Source organism: Macrobrachium rosenbergii, chromosome 56 (assembly GCF_040412425.1).
Source record: "Macrobrachium rosenbergii isolate ZJJX-2024 chromosome 56, ASM4041242v1, whole genome shotgun sequence".
NCBI lineage: Eukaryota > Metazoa > Arthropoda > Malacostraca > Decapoda > Palaemonidae > Macrobrachium > Macrobrachium rosenbergii.
The window spans coordinates 11,999,302-12,019,301 of NC_089796.1; the positions used below are offsets into that span (position 1 = coordinate 11,999,302).

Genomic DNA, 20,000 nt, shown 5'->3' on the forward strand with positions numbered 1-20,000 from the left:
TGAATGGTGCAGTGTGTTTGGGGGGCTCCTCGTACTGTTAATGAGTCTCCGGTTCTAGCATATGAGGCGGATCATGTTGTGGAAGTTTTACTGCACTGGGTGTTCATCCACGATTCAACAGCTACCCATTATCTCTTCTTTCATATTTTCTTTTACCATACTGTGCCTTTTCTCAAATTCTCTTTTTCAATAATCTCTTTTTTTATATTTTCCTTATATCTTATTCTATTCCTTTCTTCACATTCTCTTCTTCTACTTTCCAATTCCTTTACATCGAATTTGATACCTAATCTTTTCTTTATTATTTTCAAAATTTCCCATTCCTTTATTTGTTTTCATAACATTTCTATATTTTCCCACATTCTCAACTATTTTTTTAATTCTCATTCTCCCAGCACCAAAAATGTTTGGATTTTATTCATTTCTTGTTTTCAAAATATCCTCTTCTTCCCTATTCTCCTCTCCTTTCGGCATTCTTTCTTCCCACTCCCTCTTCCCTTCGCATTCTCACTTTACCAATTCCTTCTTTGATTTTTGACAATCCCATCTTTTATTTGCCCATGTCCTCCTTCTATTTTCCCCTATCTTGCTCTTTTCTTCTGAGATTCTCTTCATTTTCCTGTATTCTCATTCTCTCTTCTCATCCCATTCTTATTTTCCCAAAACCGACACCAGAAATCAAAACGGAATAGATTTTCTTTTATTCCTTAAGTGGCCGCACAAGGTATAAAGGGAACGCACCCTTACGGTCAAAGAGAGAGAGAGAGAGAGAGAGAGAGAGAGAGAGAGAGAGAGAAAGGGAGCGCATCCTTACGGTCAAAGAGAGAAAGAGACAGAGTAAAGAGAACGCATCCTTATGGTCAAAGAGAGAGAGAGAGAGAGAGAGAGAGAGAGAGAGAGAGAGAGAGAGGCCTGGCTGGATTTCCCAATTTGAATCTCGCTCTCGTCCCTCAAAAGATGGATTTTTCAAAACCGAGCCGAAATTGTTTCTTAAATTCAATTGTGTTCTTCCTTTCGGCCTACGTCCCAGATTTGGGTAGGCTTACCCGGGCCAGCCTAAGATTTTGGTATGATTGTGCGTTGGGGGAAGGGAAGGAGGCGGGAGGGGAGGGGGTCGCTTGCTTGATGCTCCGTACCGATGACCAATGACTTTGCGACGTCAGGAGACGTCAACAAGAACTGTTTTGTACTGAGGTGGCTTCCTTCATAATGATAAAGTTTATAGTTAATAATAATAATAATAATAATAATAATAATAATAATAATAATAATAATAATAATAATAAATATAATCGATTATTATGACTTTCATTTCAGTGTCATAAAAACCAATAATATTATTCATTTTGAACGACATCAGTCGCGCTACTCCATTTCGGAGTCTCAATTCTCGCATAATTATCATCAGTCATTATTTCCATCACAATCGCTTATATTGTACATCTTTTCTATCTTAATGTCAGTATCAATATAAACATCATTTTTATCTAAATAAATTGCACTGCAATTTCATTTAAATAAATGTTTGAAAACCTGGTACGGGTATATGTGCACAGGGTATCTACTTAATTCCTTAGTATGTACGCCCATAAAAATGTCATTATGAATATTAATACAATCTGAACAATATATTCAGCTAAGGCCACAGATCAATATAAACATGATTTTTATCTAAATAAATTGCATTGCAGTTTTATTTCAATAAGTGTTTGAAAACCTGGTACGCGTTTAAATAAGTGTTTGAAAAACCTGGTACGCGTCTAAATGCACAGGTATTTACTTAATTCTTTAGTTATGTACACCCATAAAAATGTCATCATGAATATTAATAATTGATACAATCTAAATAATATGTTCAGCTAAGGCCACAGGAAAAATAAAAGGAGTAACAAGCGCTTTCTTGTTGTTTCAACATTTTTTCCAGATACGGCCACAGGAATACCTCGAAAATGTGTTGAAATCACACGAAAGCGCTTGGTATTTCTCACTTTATTTTTCCTGTGGCCTTAGCTGAATATATCATTCAGATTGTATTAATTATTAATATTCATAATGACATTTTTATGGGTGTACATAACTAAAGAATTAAGTAAATACACTGAGCACTTATACGCGTGCCAGGTTTTTCAAACATTTATTCAAATGAAACTGCAACGCAATTTATTTAGATAAAAATCATGTTTATATTGATACTGTGGCCTTAGGTGAATATATTGCCACACGCTATTTAGTGACATATAGGCATAAACTGAATAATTTCCGTTGCACCTCATTAAATGCTTACTTAATCAGAATTTGAATCGTATAAAAAAATTCATTACGCTTACATGTGTCTCTCTCTATGAGGCAAATTGTAGATAGTACTTATGCTGAGTTGGGTTTAAATGAGTACAATTTGGTCGTTTCCGTCTTAGCTGTCCAACTTCTTTAACTCCGTCTGGGTCCAAAATATAATGATAAATAAATTTCATAGATTCCCGGCGCCCGCAGAACTGGCTGGCCATGGTCTAATCAAATAACTTTAGAATAACTCTATACAGTAACGGAGTGCGTCAATAACAATAACTATATATATATATATATATATATATATATATATATATATATATATATATATATATATATATATATAAATCCCTAGTTTACTGGGCTCATCTATTACTTGTTGGTTACTAAATATGCTCTAGTAAATAAATATAGAGTAAAATTACTTAACTGCACAGCGTTACATGTCAGTGATTGTTTACAAGATGTTAGACACTGAAAATAAATCTGGAAAAAAATCACCTTACACGTATTCCTTCTCTCTTCCAGAATGGTGTTGCTGCCTTCAGGAATAACTAAAGGACAAATGATGTCATCGATCATCTGGCATCCTTCAAGTGAAGCTGCGTCGAAAATAAAAGAACGAATTACGATATCGATCATCTGGCATCCTCTAAGTGAAACTATGTCCAAAATAAAAGAGCGAATTATGATATCGATCATCTGGCATCCTCTAAGTGAAAATACGTTGGAAATAAATAAAAAATCAGTCAATCGAAAACGTCAGACCGGTAGCAAGCAAATTCACGGTCTGCAAGGAACTTACTCTCGACGCGGGACGAGAAGCAACACTCCAATCTCCCGGTGGTGTCCTCTCGATTTAAATGAGAAACAATATGACTCATCATCATCATCACTATGCTCTCCGTGATGTGTTGTTGCTGAATTGGGTTCCAGTGACTTCCTCTGTTGTGACTGTTTCCGTGCCAGTGTTACGCAATGTTACGACTACCTCTCTCTCTCTCTCTCTCTCTCTCTCTCTCTCTCTCTCTCTCTCTCTCTCTCTCTCTCTCTCTCTTAAGAACTAAGTTTTGTTTTGAGTGATTTTGAAGGTCAAAATTATTGACGAACTGAATTTACGAGACCAACCAATCTCTCTCTCTCTCTCTCTCTCTCTCTCTCTCTCTCTCTCTCTCTCTCTCTCTCTCCGTTAAGAACTAAGTTTTGTTTTGAGTGATTTTGAAGGTCAAAATTATTGACGAACTAAATTTATGAGTACCAATGTCTCTCTCTCTCTCTCTCTCTCTCTCTCTCTCTCTCTCTCTCTCTCTCTCTCTCTCTCTCTCTCTCTCTCTATACCTGCCCTGAGACTTGCAAGTCTGAGTACTGTTATTTTTTTAAGAGACGGAAAGTGTTGCTGAACTAATGAAGTGAATTACAATACAGAATTCGCGTCTGAACTCAAAAAGCAGACGAAGGAAAATGACAATAACTGCTGTGAACTGCTGACTAATTTCTACGATGAAGGGAGACAGTGCCAATGTGTACATAGTGTCAAAAAAAAAGTAAAACACATGAAACACACTCCTCATACACGCACACGCCCTCATACATGATCACTGAGTTACCTCGTAACTTGTCAAATGTATATAAGCAATAAATAGGATACTGTAATTAAACGATGTAGGTCATTCTCTCGTAGGAGTCCAAACTAGCTTATGTTAAAAGGTAATTGCTATTTCCTGAGACGATGAAGAAGAAGAGAGAGAACTCCACCATTTTTTATATATATATATATTCAATGGATCGAGCAGGGTTGAGCTCGGGTTGGTTGACTCAACCCGAAAGATAATGCTTAAGTGAACAAAAAAAAATTGGTTTAATGGATACACTAACCAATAAACGATGTAGATAAAGAAGAAATGTAGATAGGAAGAAGAAAACTCTTTTTATCTTCAGTGGAGAACAAGTCTCTTTCCCCCCCAACCCCCCAATAAATTAACAAAGGTACAAAACGCAGTATATATGTATGTAAATGTATGTGTAAATACAAGCCAAAACAAAAAAAAGCAGAACTGTATATGTCCGTTTATTTGAGTTGGGAAGCCGGCGGAAAAGGGATGGTTCTAATCGCCGAGAGGAATATATAAAACCTTTAATTGGTGCTGCTGCCGCTGTTCGCTTCGTGAATGTCATGGATCAAGTGTCTGTTGTGTTTGTATAGATAAACAAAGCCAAAAAAAAAAAAATATTATGAACAATACTGCCCAGTGGAACACGGACGAATGGCTGGGGATTGTGGCAACCTGTATTATATATAAATATATATATTTTCCCCCGAGTGACTGGGGAAATACATTTAACTTGAGAGCTTATTGTAGTGAAATAATCATGATTAGTCCATTCACAAATCGCTCTTTATGGGTATCAAACTACATAAAGAGGGTTTTTTTTATTATTATTTCCTTTTCTTGTTCGTTTTACTTTGTATCTTATTATGGAAGATTGTTAAGTGTTCTCCGGTCGACAGACCTGTTTATACGATGATCTCTTTCGATCTCTCAAACACACACACACACACACACGCATACTTTCAGTGTTGCCAGATGTGGGTGGGGAAATTTCTTGATATTTAAGGAGTTCCCCTTCTCTTTATTCAATTAATAAACAGTAAAATATTCATAAAAGGATTATTACTTGGTACAATTAAAGTACAACTGAAGAGATCATTAAATTGCTACTGAATATTCAATGTTCAACTTACACTGACCTCTGCGTTGAGGATAACTTGAACCGAACGATCTGGCAACACTGTAATCAGCATCTTCCCATAAGATTTAAGTTCATTTATGTGTTCCAATATTTTTCTTATCCTCTGCTGCGAGCTTGGTTCCAGGTCCCGGCCCCTAAAAATATTTTTTTAAAATGTCTTTTTTTCCCCTTTTAAATGGGGCCGGCGACCAGTGTTGCAACCCTTGCAAGCAATAAGACTTATTATACATATATATAAATATATATATAGAGTTTTTGAGAGTTTTTAAATGTTGTTGTAGATAAATGCAATAACCTTTAACATGTGGAATCTCACACAGACAATCCCTTTCGAGTACCGCCCAATTTCCGTGTTATATTTTTTCTTTCGTTTTTTTTTTTTTTTTTTTTTTGCTTATCGTTGGATTCCCGTTTGTGGTTCCGACAGCTACGCGCCGTAGGTCTTCATTTGTCCCTTTGAAAAGGAGAGTTATTTATGTACATAAATATATGAATATTTAGATATTACGGATAAAGCTGGCCCCTTAGAGCAAGTGGTTGAGCCTTTTACATACGCAGTGTTCAATTTCGTTGTTATTTTTCTTTCCTTTCCTTTCTTGTGAATATGTGGTGTTTCCTGAAAACGAGGAAGTACTTAAGGAGACTGATGAACGCTGGTTTCGGTTGTGAGACGCGACGCCCGGGGCGAGACCACACCTTTTGGTAAATATTTTAGAATGAACGTGAGACGGTGTGGTCACTCCCTGCCGACCTAGTGCCCCACCTCTACCCCTCCCCTCCCCCCCCCCTTCCTAAAACAGTGGCGACCCAAACCAGCGTCACCAACCCCACCCCCTCTGGAAGCCAGCTGCTACGCTAGCTAGCTCTCTTTACACCGTGTGAGATATATAAATATAAATATAAATCTATAAATACATATGAATTCCGTAGACGTTCGTTTCCTTTCTAGAACTGCACGGGTAAAATGTTAGCTGCCCTATTTTTTGAAAACCGTTTTGAATACGAAAATAATAATGATCTATATGGTACGAGTGAAGTGGATTATGACGGATCGAGAACAGGACCTGACGAGGACTTGGAGAATTATTCCGATTTCAGTGAGGAAGAGTGCGTGTGATTTGCCCCAACTCCCCTAAAAAAAAAAAAAAAGCCCACCCCCCCAGGACAATTACATAACTGGTTTCGTTGGTTTCAATGTTTTCAATCGGACACATGTATGTGCTACTGTACAAGTTTCTATATCCATTAATCACTGTTATTACCATATTACCATGTTGTCTGTTTAATGTGTTTCGGGTCACGAAACCAGCTGGCCCGTTCTGCTGTTCTAAATGTCTGCCGTATAAGTGTCAACAATTTCGTTTATATGTTCATAGAAGGTATGGATATATGTTATGTACACACACACATACATATATATATATATATATATATATATATATATATATATATATATATATATATATATATATATATATATATATATATATATATATATGTATATATACATACAGTATATATATAAATATAAAATATATATATATATATATATATATATATATATATTACAGTATATATATAAATATATATTATATATATAATGTATATCTATATACTATATATATATACAGTATATATATAAATATATATATATACATATATACATACATACATAAACAGGTTTAATCTGGTGTTCTTATATGTGATGTTTTCAATTACAACAAAGGTTACAGGCACAAGAATGTATTTCTCACAAAAAAATTTTCAAATATATTTTGTCTGAAATTTATGTTACTATGTTATTATCATCATTATCGTCATTAATATCGGCACTACCACTGTAACTAAAATTACTATAATCGGCTGAATCAGGACCCTAGGAGTCCGAGAAGGTCACCCCCCCCAAAAAAAATTCGGCAACCGGGCGTAGGGAAGGTCGGTTATTGGAAAGGTCACGCGGAAATCATGATCAGATTGTCAACAATCGCATCTCTTAGTTACACTTCCTGTCTGTGACACGATCAAGTGCACAAGCTGCATGGCTTTGCTCTTTGATACGTTCGCATGTTTTAAACTGATTCTGTTGATCGCAGGTGTGGAAGTATGTCAGTGGACTTTTTTAGCATCACATGTTTTAAACTGATTCTGTTGATCGCAGGTGTGGAATTGTCAGTGGACTTTTTTAGCATCACGTTTTAAACTGATTCTGTTGATCGCAGGTGTGGAAGTATGTCAGTGGACTTTTTTAGCATCACATGTTTTAAACTGATTCTGTTGATCGCAGGTGTGGAAGTATGTCAGTGGACTTTTTTAGCATCACATGTTTTAAACTGATTCTGTTGATCGCAGGTGTGGAAGTATGTCAGTGGACTTTTTTAGCATCACGTTTTAAACTGATTCTGTTGATCGCAGGTGTGGAAGTATGTCAGTGGACTTTTTTAGCATCACATGTTTTAAACTGATTCTGTTGATCGCAGGTGTAGAAGTATGTCAGTGGACTTTTTCAGCATCACATGTTTTAAACTGATTCTGTTGATCGCAGGTGTGGAATTGTCAGTGGACTTTTTTAGCATCACGTTTTAAAATGATTCTGTTGATCGCAGGTGTGAAAACATGTCAGTGGAATTTTTGCATCACATGTTCTAAATTGATTCTGTTGATCGCAGATGTGGAAATATGTGTGGACTTTTTTGCATCACATGTATTAAATTGATTCTGTTGATCGCAGGTGTGGAAGTATGTCAGTGGCCTTTTTTGCATCACGTGTTTTAAATTGATTCTGTTGATCGCAGGTGTGAAAATATGTCAGTCGACTTTTACCATTGTTTTTACACTCTTTCGTGATTGTTTCTAGACGTACTAATTACTTGTACTTGTAAGAGTTGCTTCAGTGATGCCATTCCGTGTGCAGAAAAGGACTTTTGCAAAACAGAAAATGATTTCAAAATTATAATTTGGTAAAGAGATCGTCAATCTAACTAGAAAAATTTCGAGTTTTAATTTTCCAATTTTAATCAACGCAATCTCCATTTTTAACATGTCTATCAAAACTATCTTGTCATTTTTAATAAAACCATTGGGACAAAATGTAATAATGAATGATTATGCAGAACAAAATACAAAGTCTAATACGGACGCAAGTCGAAAACTTTTTGAAACTCATTCTGAAATGCTTGATAAAATAAAAAGAGAGAAAATGTAAAACTTAACATTTGGTGATTAATTTGTCTCTAAAACATTTTCGTCTCATTCAGCGTGACCTTTCTTGTACTACCTCCTCTACCGTGCACCCTCAATCACTCTTTCTCTCACTCTCAAAAACTTAATCAATAACTACAATATAGTACAATGCCGTTATGTAAAAAGTTTTTTGAGTTTTTTGTACAAATGTTTAAAAGAAAATCTAAAGCTGTATGTTAATGGACGATGTAAAAGGGGACCTCGGAAGTGTAGAAATGGCGGGGGATACATGTTATCAAAAAGAGGTTTATTGACAGAAACGGGAAACAAAGAAGGATATTTCTGTACAGATGTGGAAGACAAGAGGAGAGGCCCGTTTAAGGGCTAGTCTCCCTCCCTCCTCCTCCTCCCCCCCCACCGCCCCCTCTTCCTCTTCCTCCTCCCCTCCCCCCCTGTCTTTACCAATAGCTGGCAGATGGACGAATAAAACTATATGGATGAATGACTGACGTTTCATTTCTAATTCCCTTTGTAGAGTTTTATGATAATATTTTGGCAGTGGTATTATTAAGTTGAAGTTATGTATACTTATGGAGTACCCTGTGTCAGTATTTTTGAAAAGTGGTATCAACAAACTGGGACAGAATAAAGCCATATTCCTGGCTCTGGAAGACAGGGAAAGATACTCGGCTACATGGAAGAGTGGCTCAGAGCCTCTTACCACTAACTCCCTTGGGTATAAGTCACTAGCTTAGTGGACTCCGAAACAAGAAAAAATCTCATCGAGTCGCCAACAGCAAAAAAAAAAAAAAAAAAAAATTAGAAGGGTACTTCCCTGTACTGGGACAGGAAAGAGTCTCCCATCCCACTGAGATTGGGCAAGCCCGGATAAGACAAGGGGCCACTACTCAACACTAGCGAAAAGGGAAAGGCATCGTGCCCAGATAAAAAGGAACCCCAGAACTGAAGAAAGTTAAGGCCCACTGGCCAAGTAAATGCCCCTGCATTCTGAAATGCAAACCACTGCTGAAACTTGCAACAACCTAAAGTATTCTAGGGCAAGCAGCAATTGGTTACGCAGAATGTAGAGGCACCAGACATTTCGGAATTTTTGCATTCATTTTAACATATTTTATACATAACCCGCATGATGAATATGCAAACGTTCTTAACTGTTTCCCTTCCTCTATTCATTTGGTCATCTCTAGTTATTTATCATAAATTATAAACATCTAGTTATTATTTTCTGCTTTGTTCTTTTCTCCGAGATTGGCAATTCCATTCCGTGGAAGCTTATGCATATATTGAATAATAATAATAATAATAATAATAATAATAATAATAATAATAATAATAATGTGTGCAATAAAAATCCACAATTATATAGTAAACTATATTACTATGCATGTTTACTTTACATATATAGTTTACTACATAATTGCGGACTTTTATTACACAGATTGTTTTTCACGAGATTGTGAATTTCTTAGCAATAATAATAATAATAATAATAAGAAGAAGAAGAAGAAGAAGAAGAAGAAGAAGAAGAAGATCTCAATGAAAAGGGGCGCACATGTGACATTACGCTTAACCTTGACATTATCGTCTCTCTCCCAACCAAACCTCAGCTTCTCTCTCTCTCTCTCTCTCTCTCTCTCTCTCTCTCTCTCTCTCTCTCTCTCAATTATGTATGTAACAAACGAAAGTGTCGCCGCAAAGAAAGCAGAAATTAACTTATGATGAAGTACGGGTCAAAGTATCCAATCTCTTGTGCACTTAAAGTATTATGTCATTTACCTTACAACATAAAAAAAAAAAAAACTATGTTGGCCGGAATTCTTAGGTTTACTTTGTGTAAACCACTGATGTTACAAAAAAAAAAAAGTTTACGTAAGCTCATAAAAAAATATTAAAAAATGCGCCGAAGTCTCTTCGGCGCAATCTTGTTTTCTGTACAGCGTATAAATTATGAATCTCTCAGACACGGCCTATGAAACTCACTGCCGCGGCCTATGAAACTTTCACCCACGACTCGGTGGTGGCCTGTGTTGTTGGCACTCACAGCGCGATCATGGCTAACTTTAACGTTGAATAAAATAAAAACTAGTAAGGCTAAAGGGCTGTAATTTGGTATGTTGATGATTGGAGGGAAGGTGATCAGCATGCCAATTTGCAGCCCTCTAGCCTCAGTAGTTTTTAAGATCTGAGGGCGGACAGAAAAAGTGTGAACGGACAGACAGTTGGCCATCTCAATAGTTTTATTTTACAGAAAACTAAAAAACCAAAGTGATGATCAGAGTGTTAAAAAGTTCAGGAGTATATTTTGACTGGACTTGGTATGAATGTTTTAGTGTAATTCTGTCCATTTGTTTCATATAATTATAAAAACTTCAAAGTTCACACAAAATAAATAAAAGCTGAAAACCAATAAAAGTCCAAATTGGCAAATGATCCAAACGACATGGGGGCGGGGGTGGGTTGGGGTTGGCGTTCATGCTGCCTTGTGATGTAATTCCAAGATCATAAGAATTATTAAAACGGTAACTTCAATTTTTTTTCTTCCTAAATAAATGCAATGCGTATGTATACAATAAGCTTTCATGCATATGTATACAACTATTTTACCCAGGTCAAACACCCAATAGTACACGGCTAATGAATTCGACGTTTAGAACTACCGTCGTCCAGTTCGGAAACTAGCCTCTCTCCCACGACTGACCCCTATAAGCTTGAAAAATAAAAGTAACTTGGTCTCTATGAACGGGACTCACCGTCCCAACCTTCCCTCACATAAGTAATTTCTGACGGCATGACAGCACTAGTCATATATCACTGTATAACAAAACATTACAGAGAGCCAGTGAATCAATAAAACTATTTAGGAACGAGAAAATATAAACAAAGATATTTTTTGTCTGTAACGAAACGGAGTCAGGCCGCTCAAATGAACTACCGTAGCAAAGGCTTACTAAAACTCAAAGTAATCGCAAATTAGATAGAATATAGACTTTAGGCCAAAGGCCAACCGCTGGCACCTATGAGGTCATTCAGCGCTGGAAGGGAAACTGACAGTAAGAGGGCTTTAAAGGTGTAACAGGAGGAATACCTCGCAGTTGCACTATGAAACAATCGTTAGGAGACCGTGGAAAGTAAGATGGAAGGAAGAAAATATAAACGGACGTAGAGTAAAAGGAATGAAAGAGGTTGCAGCTAGGGGCCGAAGGGATGCTGCGAAAGACCCTTAAGTATTGTAATCGCATATTGATAAACGCATCCGATTGCAACATCTTGGTATTATCTTTCGCCACTATTGATAAGCTTTGGTGATGAGTTCTATTATTATTATTATTATTATTATTATTATTATTATTATTAGATAGGTGGTAGACTCTTTTAAACATGGTGGTAGACTCTTTTAAACATGTAGTGTTGAATATTATTGTTGCATCAACTGCATTCGATTTATTATTATTATTATTACATAGGTGGTGGACTCTTTTAAACATGTAGTGTTGAATATTATTGCTGCATCAACTGCATTCGATTTATTATTATTATTATTATTATTATTATTATTATTATTATTATTATTATTATTATTATTATTATTATTATTATTATTATTATTATTATTATTATTATTATTATTATTATTATTATTGGAGGAACAAATCCACAGTTACGTATTCGTACACATATTTAAACACAAATCTCTAAGGAGCGCTTTCGACAGCTTTCGGGAATCTGTTTGATTCCCCAACAGATTCCCGAAAGCTCTCTGTAGAGGTACATTTTTCAATATATGTACCCATTCATAACTGTGGATTTGTTCCTCCATTTCAAGATTCATGCTACTATGAGTATGTTTTAATATCCATTAATATTATTAAGAACAATGCAAAGATGTGTGCAATTCCTTAACTTTTCAGTCGAGACATATCTGACTCTGTAGAGAGAAAGCTTTCCCGAGCTCTATTGATAATAAGAGAAAACGGGCTCTCAAGGTATTTGATATACCTTCACTTATTGCAAACTATTATTGCTGGTATTGTTCTTATTTTTTTTTTACGTCAAACTCCCGATGCACGAAATGATAAAGCAAGCTTCGGAAGAACTATATATCAGTAAGAGATAAAAAAAAAAAGAGAGAAACGACTGACGAAAAAAGATTAAAAAAATCGAATAACCAAACACAAACGTGAATACAACCAACCACAATGAACGGGAATTAAGAAACAAGGAAAAACAAGCCAATAAAGAGATTACCTTGTAAGTAAAGAAACTGAACAAGTAAAAGAGAGAAAACGCTTCTTTTGGGAACTTCTGAATATAAAAATAGAAGGATATATACACGAATGGACGGGAAAGATAGACGATTGGTGTAAATAAAATAATAAAAGACTGATATGAATAACTCGCATACAAGTGGGTGAAGTAGACGGATGGGTGAACTAGTAATTTATGAATAAGTGAAAAAATAAATGAATGCGTAAAGATGAATAAAAGACCATAAGTGATTAAACTGAAATCAAAGGAATGAATAAGCTGGCTACTAAATGCGTAAACGGAAAAGAAAAGAAGTGAATAAAAACTACTGAAAAAACCTGAAAAAGACGAGTAACTGACGTAATAAAAGAGTAAACTATAATAAGGATCTATATAAAAAACATGGGAGAAAAAATAAGACGTCTATTTGATAAAAGATGGATAATGACTCTGATAACAAAAATAGGAATAATCAAGAAAACCAGGATAAAAATAAATGTGATAAAATAATGAGCACGAAAGCGAAAAAAATTGGTTGAATTCCATATAAAATTGCCAAATGACTCATTTTAATTGTGGGTGACATACATACATACATATATATATATATATATATATATATATATATATATATATATATATATATATATATATATATATATCACCACACAACAACCACGTGTGGAACATAAATAAATTTCTGACTCCTGGGTTCGATCCTGACGTGAGTCTGAAAAAATTGGGCTAATTTTATACAAAACTGCCAGATGACTCATTTTAACAAATGCGGATGATAAATATACACATATATATATAAATATATATATATATATATATATATATATATATATATATATATATATAATTATATATATAGAAAATTTCTGACTATCCCGATGTGATTTGTACATATATATATATATATATATATATATATATATATATATATATATATATAAAATTTCTGACTATATATATATATACTGATATATATACTGTATAGAGAGATATATATATGTATATATATGATATATATATATATATATATATACATATATATACATACAGACACGCACACATATATATTATAAGTATACACAGATGACAAGGTAGCCGTGATATTCTGCCTGACCATCGCAAGCTTGTAGTCTGAATCAAGAACGAGGAGCATCTAGTCACCCATAAAAGCTGTTACTACGGTTTTTTAATCAATATCGACACAAAAGCAAGACGGAGCTTCCACCGACTAGAGTGAGTGCCCTCTCTTTGAAATGGAGAAGACATGGAATGGTAAATAAACATAGATAAATTCACAAGTAGTTAAACTGACGAAGTACCAAACCTGCAATTAATTCATTCTTTTATTTTTTTTTTATTCTGGGATGAGTCCCGAGTGAATATATTCTCTTATTTGCTGTTGAGTCTGGTATATACTTGGATGGGTGACCGCCTGGGACTACTTGAATCTGTAGTCTAACTTCAATGTTAACGAGCTGTTTACTTTGCTGCTGCGGTGCCATCTTATACTGTCATGAACTCAAACACCCATACGGTAGATATACTCTGCCCTTTGAACAGAGGCGATTCGTTGGGAAGTCAAGGTGAAGCAGACTACTCTCGGAGTCACCACTTCCTTCTTTAAGCTTTTTATTTGGTAGTTCAGTTTTGTTATCTACCGGATAGTTGGCAAAGGAGCCTTTTTTATTTTTCTGTAAAAGAAAACTATTGTGCCGGCTTTGCGTGTCCGCCCGTCCTCAGATCTTACAAACTACTGAGGCTAGAGAGCTCCAAATTGGTATGTTGATCATCCACCCTCCAATCGTCAAACATACCAAATTGCAGCCCTCAACCTGTGCTATTTATTCAAGGGTTAAGTTAGCCATAATCGTGCATCTGGCATACCAAATTGTAGCCCTCTAGCCTCAGTAGTTTTTATTTTATTTAAGGTTAAAGTTAGCCATAATCGTGCATCAAGCATACCAAACTGTAGACCTCTAGCCTCAGTAGTTTTTATTTCAATTAAGGTTAAAGTTAGCCATAATCGTGCATCTGGCAACGATATAGGACATGTCACCGCCGGGCCGTGGTTAAAGATTCACGGGCCGCGGCTCATACAGCATTATAACGAGACCACCGAAAGATAGATCTGTTTTCGGTGGCCTTGATTATACTCTAGAAGGCATTGGCGCCTGTCGAGTGTTACGTCATTACCAGGTTGTCAGTAAAAAAAAAAAAATCGGCGGGGATCTTGTTGATAAATTAGTCCCTCTACAATGATATTTCTACTTGACTTTCCTATCTACTGACTGCCATAGCTGAACCGACCTTCGTTAGATTATTCCGCAGATACCTCCTCCGTCATATTTCAAAATCCGCAAGAATTTTTTCCGCAGATAGCTCCTCCTCCGCCATATTTCAAAATCCGCAAAAACCGTCGTCCTTCAAGGATGATTTTTCTACAAGAATTGTTCCGCCGTTGATTTTTTTTTCCATAAATAACGTTTCCATTTCTAGCACTCTTCTTTTCCTTTAGTTGCTTCTATCACCCTACTGGGAAGCAAGAGTAAATGACTGAGAAAACTGTACTTCCAGGAAATACTTCTACGGCGGCCCTTCAGTTCCTGAAAGACATGACGGTATCTCTTAGCGAATAACTAGGTGACGGTATCCTGAAATATATGATATATATATAATAATATAGGTATATATATATATATATATATATATATATATATATATATTATATATATATATATATATATAATATAATAAATAGTATATATATATACAAACGCATATATATACATTATATATATCTACTCCAAACGCAAAACACCTAGTATACGGGTGGGCTGATGGGAGATATAATATAAACAGTATATGGATATGTATGTCTGTTTGGTTGTCCTCCATATCCGTCGCTGGTTCGAACGGGACGGTGTTTTTATCAGAAAATATGCCTTCATCCTCCAATAGACCTTAATAAAAGCTCCAAGAAGAGGTCCGTTGGAGGACGGAACTGTTGGGCATATTCTCACAAGAACACCTTTCATTTTCCTATGTGGAATACAACTAAATAACATATCTTCGTGTCTAAGAAGATTACCAGTGTTATGTATGCCTGTAAGTGTAGAGGTAGAGAGAGAGAGAGAGAGAGAGAGAGAGAGAGAGAGAGAGAGAATAAGGCGCAAGGCCTTTTTCTGCGTACATGCGTAAATAATCACGTGAAATGGTACTGGTCCTGATTCCCCGTCCGTCGCTGGTTCGATCCCACGGGACGGTGGACAACCACTCGTTATTAATCACGAGCGAATGCTTTTTTGTAGTTGCAATCGGCATAACAGCATAAAACATCACATACGATTAGAGAGAAAGAGCAAAGCCTTCATCCTGAAAAAAAGCACTGGTACTTGTGGACGGAACTGTTGTGCATGTTGTGCATGTTTAACGATTAGAGAGAAAGAGAGCGCAAGGCCTAATAAATAATCACTGAAAAGGTACTGGTACTGTTATTAATCACGAGCGAATGCTTTTGGTTGCAATCGGCATAACAGCATAAAACATCACATACGATTAGAGACAAAGAGCAAAAGCACTGAAAAGCACTGGTACTGTGTTGTGCATGTTTAATGATTAGAGAGAAAGAGCGCAAGGTAATACACTGAAAAGCACTGGTACTGAATTGCATATGCTGATGCATGGGAGGCCATGACCTAAGCTTGACTGAATCATGGCTTAATAATGAATTTTAATGATAAATTGCTTGGACGTGACTTGACAATTAAATAAATCTATAGAGGATAAGGAATAAGAATTTTACTGACAGGAAGTATTCTGCCTTCCTCCATCGGATAGAAGATGAAGACTATGGGAGACAGTAGCTCACGACGCGATTTTAATAAAGACTGCGTCATCATTAACGTTTTTCATAATTATTTACAAACATACGCATAAAAAGACATTTGCCTTGTGCCATATTTTTTCTCTCTCTATACCTATATATATACATATGTAGAAACATACATACATACACACATACATGTATATATACATATGAGTGTGTATGTATATATAAATATATGTATAACTGAATCATGAAAATATGGAACGTGGTGAATATATAAATAAAGGCAATGCCACTCCGTCGTTTCACTTTCCCTCGTGGCGTTGGCTTTATTTATAAATGAATAAATGGATATGTATATATATATATGTATGTATATGTATACATACATATACATACATATATATATATATATATATATATATATATATATATATATATATATCTTCTTCTTTTAACGTGCTTTTATTCCCATTTTTGTATGGGGTAAGCACGATGCCTATTTTTGATTTGGATTTGGGGTAGATGTGGTCTCGATCGGCTGCCCTGCCTGACATCGCTTAGACCCCGGCACGTATGTTTCATGTATCATACCCGACCCAACGCCCTTTCTTCCCAGCAGCGAGAAGTTATTGCGCGGGTATGGCGAGAGTTCGAGACGTGTGAGATGTTTGTTATGTTTTTAGAAGGTGTTGTAGTGGCTTTGTTTTGTGTGTGTATTTAGTCTGTAACATCCATTTGCTTTTTATATATATATATATATATATATATATATATATATATATATATATATATATATATATATATATATATATATATATATATATCACATAGGAACTTGACAAGCGCCAGCGTACAAACGAAAGGTAGGGAAGGACGAGGGAACTAATAATAACAAAAGAAACGAAGAGGAAAAAACGAATGTATCAGGTGTTTTGGTATTGAGAGCACATAATAATGGGTATGAAGCAAGAACAGCTATTCTACGAATGAACCAGAGAGAGAGAGAGAGAGAGAGAGAGAGAGAGAAACTGTGTAACGGCAGGAAAAACCCAAGTTTTTATCCTATATATAAATATCTTACAGGTTCATAAGAACAAAAGAGTATACCATCGCATCTCGAAAAATTGTACAAAAAATTGTACAAAGTAAAAAATAAAAATGCACATAATAAACAGAAAACCTTTGTTTTACTTATATCTACCCTTTTTGTAGTTTCAAGACCCTTAGAGACGAACAGAAGTTATCACAAAATGTGCTCTCGACTTTTCATATACAAACATGTATTAGTTTTCATATATATATATATATATATATATATATATATATATATATATATATATATATATATATATATATATATATATATATATATATATATATATATATATATATATATATATATATAAAGACAAAATATAAAGACAAAATCCACAAAGAAAGAGAAACAATGGAGCGCTGCGAGGCCTTTTGACTCGTCGTCCTTTACTTAGCAGACTGAAGAAATATAAAAATAAGTTTACAAAGAAAGCTCATATAAATGACAGTTGGGGATTACGAAGGAAAAAATATGTACCTGGAATCCAACACAATTGAAGAATTAGTAGAACTGCCAGAACAGGGTTAAATATTTAAGAGGTTTTGCAAAGGATTAGGATCAACCGTTCAGAAGCAGGGACAGGACAATTAAAAGATTATACGAGGAGATGACTGACCAACAAAAAATGTTATAAAAGTACAATTCAATCATTCTCTTTTTTTTGTTATTGTTTACAAAAAACGACAATTATTGAGTTGTACTTTTATAACATTATTTGGTAGTCAGTCACCTTCCTGCATAATCTTTTAATTGTCCTGTTCCTGCTACTGAACGGTTGATCCTAATCTTTTGCAAAACCTCTTAAATATTTAACCTTGTTTTGGCAGTTCTACTAATTCTTTTTAATTGTGCTAAAAGGACAAGTCAGTGCCTCAAAGCACTCTTTCAGGTGGACTTTTGTCTTATTTATATATTTTTTCCATATTTTCGTGATTCAGTTATATATATATATATATATATATATATATATATTGTAAATATATATATATTATTTTTATATATATATATATATAGTATACTATATATATATATATACACACATATATATATATAACTGAATCAAGTATGGAACATGAATATATATAAATAGACAAAATCCATGAAGGAAAGATAAACAGTGGACTGCTGCGAGGTTTATCTTAGTAGAATTAGTAGAAGACTGAAGAAATAAAAATAAGTTTAAAAGAAAGCTTCATAAATGACAGTTGGGGATTACATAGGAAAAATATGTATGGAATCCAACACAATTGAAGAATTAGTAGAACTGCCAAAACAGGGTTAAATATTTAAGAGGTTTTGCAAAAGATTACAGATATATATATATATATATATATATATATATATATATATATATATATATATATTTTTTTATTTGAAAAGGCCGCTATGGATAAAAGGAAAGGTTATAAACACTGAGAAACTAACAATTATATACAAATGTATATATATATATATATATATATATATATATATATATATATGTGTGTGTGTGTGTATATGTGTGTCGCAACGTGACCTAGTTCTGATAATCCGGACGCGGGTTCAAATCCTGCTAGGGACATCAGAATTGTTTCATATTCTTGCATTTGTATCTAAGGCTTTGTAGTGACAAGTGTATCCAAAAGTGTGGAGAACTAGAGAAGTTAAGAGGGGAAGTCTAAATGTGAATTTATTAACAGCAGACTGTCGTTATTACAAAGAAAAAATAATTATGTGGGTACATACTTATTTTAATTTTACCACCAATACACGTACTAATTGGTGTAAAATTTTGCCACCAACACACTTGGTAACTGGTGCAAAATTTTGCCACCAATACACTTGCTAATCGGTGCAAAATATTGCCACCAAGATTAGCTACTTGAACATTTTCCTCCAATATTGGCTACCTGGTGCAAAATTTTGTCGCAAATTTTGGATGAACTATGGCCTCCAATACTGACTACTTGGTGTAAAAATTTCACCACCAACACTGGCTACTTGGTGCAATGTTTTGCCTCCAAAATTAGTTACTTGAAATTTTCCTCCAATATTAGCTACCTGGTGCAAAATTTTGCCACCAAGAATGAATGGCTTGGTGCAAACTTCATCCACCAATATTAGCAACTTGGCCTTTTTTTTCAATAGTGGCTACTTGGCATAAAATTTTTTTTACCAATATTAGCTACTTAGCATAATTTTTTTTTACCAATATTAGCTACTTGGCCTTTATATATTAGTTACTTGGCATCTTTTTTATATTAGCTACTTGGCATAATTTTTCAAATCAATATTAGCTACTTGGCATAATTTTTTTTAACCGATATTAGCTAATTGGCTTTTTTTTTGGCCAATAGCTACTTGGCATAATTTTTCTTTGCCAACATTAGCTACTTGGCATAATTTTTTTTCTGCCAATATTGGCTACTGAGTTCGCCCTCTCAATGAATTTAACATAGTCCCAGCACTATAAGGACAAGCTAACCTATACCACTCTTCTTGTAAGTCCCAATGATTGACATTTATACTTTCTTACATGTTATGTCAAATTAAGTTACATCATTTATTTTTGGTTCATTTCAGATGTCAACACAG

The 20,000-nt window shown here is 34.8% G+C and overlaps 1 protein-coding gene, 1 long non-coding RNA gene and 1 pseudogene across 2 annotated transcripts in view; 2 read left to right on the plus strand and 1 right to left on the minus strand.

Annotated features, from left to right (window-relative positions):
• The window catches only part of LOC136836396 (transcription factor MafB-like), a 55,550-nt pseudogene extending 49,351 nt beyond the window's left edge, over nt 1-6,199 (plus strand).
• Nucleotides 1-20,000, minus strand: part of MAPk-Ak2 (MAP kinase-activated protein kinase 2) — a 363,081-nt gene that overhangs the window by 256,607 nt on the left and 86,474 nt on the right. The window lies entirely within an intron of this gene.
• Nucleotides 6,625-8,719, plus strand: LOC136836397 (uncharacterized). Its single transcript, XR_010852388.1, has 2 exons — nt 6,625-7,195; nt 7,257-8,719. It is a non-coding gene; the product is annotated as an uncharacterized lncRNA (long non-coding RNA).